Below are 4,493 nucleotides of genomic sequence, written 5' to 3'. Positions count from 1 at the left end.
CCCATGATCTATAATCAATTTGGGATTTTTCCTATCCATAAAACTCTGAAAAACCACCCCCAAAGTGGACGATTCTAGCCATGAAAACTCTGAATTCATTTTAAAAAATGAAAAAAATGATCAAGAACAATTTTTTCAATGAATCACTATTGTAGAAACTATCCCTCCCCCCTCCCCCATGATCTATAATCAATTTGGAATTGTTTCTATCCATAAAACTCTGAAAAACCTCCCCCAAAGTGGACGATTCTGGCCATGTTTACTGTAAAGTAATTTTAAAAAATAGAAAAAATGATTGAAAACAATGTTTTTCAAGGAATTATTTATGTAAAAACTATCACTCTCTCCTCCTCCATCTTCTATAATTGATTTGGGATTTTTCCTATACATAAAACTTTGTAAAACCACCCCCAAAGTGGACCACACTGACCAGGAACACTCTAAATTGATTTTAAAAAATGAAAAAATCATTGAAAACAATTTTTCCAATGAATTAATCTAGTACAGACTATCACTCCCCCCTCCCCCATCTTCTACAATTAATTTGGCATTTTTTTTCATTAAAAAAAACAATGTAGATATGAGAATTCAAATTTTGTTTAAATGAGTGAACAGTGCGTCTCTTTCCCACGCAAGAACTCGTATGACGTTGTCTCTGTCGCTCCTACAGCGAAGAGACCAAGAGTAAATGCGCGGGTTATTTCAAAAAAAAATATATATATATAATTTTTTTTTATAGTTCTCGAACGTACAACATTTTTGATAACTATACGCAAACAAAAAAATCGGTATTATCATCAAAAATATTTTTTTTAAAGAAATTTGTAAAAATTCAATGTTTTTGGTAAATTAATTGTTAAAAATGATTGTAAAAAATTCACAAAAATTTGAAGATAATGAGAATTATCTAAGTTTCAAAACAAAAAAATAAAAATGAAAAAATATCGATTTTTGGCTGATTTACAGCCATTTGTTCATGACGCAACGCGCGCACAGCAGCGCGCTCCAACCAACAATTGGTAATATCTCGCAAATTATTGGTCGTATAAACATAAGTAAAAAACCATTTTGTTCGTCGTTAAATTCTCTAAATAACTTATGGTATATGTCTCGATAACTTCTCAATAGCTTCCGAGATATTTCAATCAAAAGATGCCTATTCAAGAGGTGATAGTGCACATTCAGGTTTCTATAAGAAAAATAGTTCTCAATAGAATAAGTATTCGAAAAAAGCTTTCCATGAAATAAAAAATCAGTAGGAGCAGGACCAACGTCCTTGGCGCGGATCAAAGGATGAAGGAGTAGATTGATACAGACAGTGAATTGAAAAACTCCGCGCCAATAACGCGTTAGTCCTGCTCCTACTGATTTTTTATTTCATGGAGAATTTTTTTAGAATACTTATTCCATTGAGAACTATTTTTCTTATAGAAACCTGAATGTGCACTATCACCATTTATTCAAAATTCCTAACTTGACTTCCTTTTTTATTTCTATGTGTTTTTCAAAAACTTCGATTTCCCAGTAGGAATCAAACGAAACTTTTTCTTGGCCCAGTTTTTTTACAAAAACATTTGTTTTTGTGTTTTTAGGCAGATTTCATTATTTTTTTCAAAATAAGCAAGGACTGTTTTTCCATCCGGTGAAATTTGTTCTTTTCAATTTAATTTAACTGAATCATTCTTCATAAGATAGAACATTTTTTGAATCAACATTTGAAGGGAAATAAACAGTTCTACTCCAGATTTATTCTCTCCACCGAATTTCAAATTTTAATCATCTATTAACAATTTTCTGACTTGATTTGATTCCTCAATTTTTCATTCAATTTTTGCTCTGATCCTATATGGATTGTATTTCGTGGAGAGATGAACTGATTTCCTTATAGGAATAGTCGAACAAAATGTTCACAAAGAATTCTTTTTGAAAACATCTGTTTTTGTTTTTTTTTTTTTTTAATATTAGAGAAACATTGGGTGGAATGGACTCTTCTGACTTCTTATTTTAATATTTATAACCAAGGAACAAATTTATTGATCGAGCTCAGTCTAAGCTTATTAGAAAGGGGCTGGCTGTACTTTAATTTAAAAAAAAATCTATTTCATCAGCACTTCAATAAGACATCAACATTTTGGAAAGGGTTCAAAGTGTCCGTTTAATCCCATCGTCTCCTATTAATTTTTCCTAAATAATCACAAAATTGTTCGCATTTCACTGTCACTTAATTTAGTGAATTTTTTTCCACGGAATGAAAACATTTTCTGTTACACTCGGAGAAAAATAAATATTTCCTTTTCGAATTTAACTATTCGCGGACATTTAATACTTGATCGTACAATATTTTCGGCACATCTCCCTTTTGTCACATTCCAAACATAAACCTTTATGTCCGAAGTTCGCATATGAATATAGATATGGCAGGATGAAATTCGAATTTTCGATGAGAGAAAACAAAATAGAACACCGAGTCGATTTTCCGTTTCATCCTGATAAGTGATTCAACGTGAAGAAGAACATTTTCTGTGGTTCTCCATAACAACATTACAACCCACATTCAAATGCACTGGTGGCAATACTTAAACGTTGGATATGAAGCTCAGTTGGACCGGCGCTGCCAACGTTACAACTTGATTTTCACACTTTATAATGTGAATCGCGAGAATGTGAATATGATCAACTCGTTGCTATGCGCCTATCTTTTTTACTGTTAATCCAAAAAATACCATAGTTACACCGTTGAAAAGCTCATAGGCGATTTATATAATGTAACTAACGACACTTTCCCGATTTGTCGTCCCGTTTTCATTATACCGAATGTAAATCATTTAGAGGTAGTGGAGGGGGAAGTTCTGTCGTGTATAGATACGCAGTGCTCTCGGCCTGATGTTTTGCTCAATCGGTCAAAATTTTTCATGGCCGATACGCTACGGCGTATCTCGATCATGCCATGATTTTCTCAAACAATCAATATTGCTATACAGAATACTCATCACTACTGGAACAATTATAATGTGCCACCACTTTCATAAATCAAACCCAGAGTTGACCCAGAGTTAACTCTGGGTTTGATCTATCAGGGCAATCTAAATTTTTTTAAGACTCCCTGAGAGATCACATATGAAAAAATTCAATAGAAAACCTAGCGAATTCGGTAGAAAATTCTATTGGAATTCTATAAGAATTCTATAGGGTTTCTATAGAATTACTATTGGAATTCGATAAGAAAAAGTCAATACATTTTGAATTTCTGTTGGAATTTTTCTCTTGAGATTTTTTTTATTCGAAATTATTGGGCACAAATTTTCTAAGTTTTTTCCACTGGATTTTGTTTTATATTGCATTACAGAATCCGAGTGGAAAAAACTTAGAAAATTGATGCCCAAGCGTGCTTATAAAAAAAATCTCAAGAGAAAATTCCAAACAGAAATTTGAAATCTATTGACTTTTTCTTATCGAATATTCAATAGAATCAGCGCAAAAAACAAATAGAATTTTTCAATAGAATTCCAATAGAAATCCTGTAGAAACCCCATAGAATTCCTATAGAATTCCAATGGAATTTTCTAGCGAATTCGCTAGGTTTTCTACTGAATTTTTTCATGCATGATGTAACAAATTCCAGACAATTAAAATAACTAAGTATTCACTGCAATAATTCCTCAAATATTGTGAGTTACGACGGTGTAGGGGTGGGTGAGACAAAATGGATACTTGATTTTTTGTTTCATGTTCATACCTTAGAAATAAATTTATGAATTGAGCTCAGTCTGGCCGCATTCACAAAAAGCAACAGATGTACTTTCCGAGGCAAAAAATAGCCCTTTCACAACAGTTCGACTCTCCAATTGTACACTGGAGATCAGATGGACCCAGTACAAATGCATTTTCGAATGTATTGTTGCTACTGCAAAATAACTATCTACTTGGAAAAACTTCATATACCCTCAGATACTCCTCGTGCTAGATCTTGGTCCATCAAATATAATTTGATCTCTTCTAATGTCTGAATGGAAGATTCAAAATTTTATCGAAGAACGCTTTTTTCAATATCAAAATTTCCCTTGTTAACCTGTTTTTGGAGAATTGTGCAACAGGGGATATTGTTTTCCCTTCGCGTCGACTCCGTTCCATCCTCACCCTCGGCTGCCCCATAACTGCCGTGGAATTTATTTTCCAAAATTATCGATTGTAAATATTCTATCATTGTGTTATTTATTCAAATTTTCCCGCTCTGACGCTATAGTCAACCCCTAGAGTACAATTACCATACTGTCGAATATACACGCCTGCGCAACCGATCAACGCAACAAGTTTAGTGATACGACACTCTTGCCCCAGCAGCGAGCGTATGAAGTTGTCTTAACCTGTAAAATTTTGTATTGTGTCAATCAAGTGGAAGAGTCGGCGGCCGAGAGTTTGCTATATTTAATTGAGAATTGTCGATATTAAAGTGAGTAATATTTCTCTCTCTCTCTCTCTCTCTCTCTCTCTCT

The 4,493-nt window shown here is 33.4% G+C and overlaps 1 protein-coding gene across 2 annotated transcripts in view; it reads left to right on the top strand.

The window, feature by feature from the left end:
* Window positions 1-4,493, top strand: part of LOC107041961 (ribosomal protein S6 kinase delta-1) — a 30,276-nt gene that overhangs the window by 18,342 nt on the left and 7,441 nt on the right. The window contains exon 1 of one of the 2 annotated variants that reach the window (XM_015262802.2): window positions 4,345-4,450. The exons of the other annotated variant lie outside the window; for it this stretch is intronic. The gene's annotated coding sequence lies outside the window, so the exon portion shown is untranslated. Of the gene's footprint in view, window positions 1-4,344; window positions 4,451-4,493 lie in introns of those variants that run through there. 2 annotated transcript variants of the gene reach the window in all.

The sequence above is a fragment of the Diachasma alloeum genome, unplaced genomic scaffold (assembly GCF_001412515.2).
Source record: "Diachasma alloeum isolate Michigan unplaced genomic scaffold, Dall2.0 Dall_scaffold_00395, whole genome shotgun sequence".
In the NCBI taxonomy this organism is placed as follows: domain Eukaryota; kingdom Metazoa; phylum Arthropoda; class Insecta; order Hymenoptera; family Braconidae; genus Diachasma; species Diachasma alloeum.
Note: the sequence above shows the minus strand (reverse complement) of the source record. Positions and strands in the feature narration are given on the sequence as shown.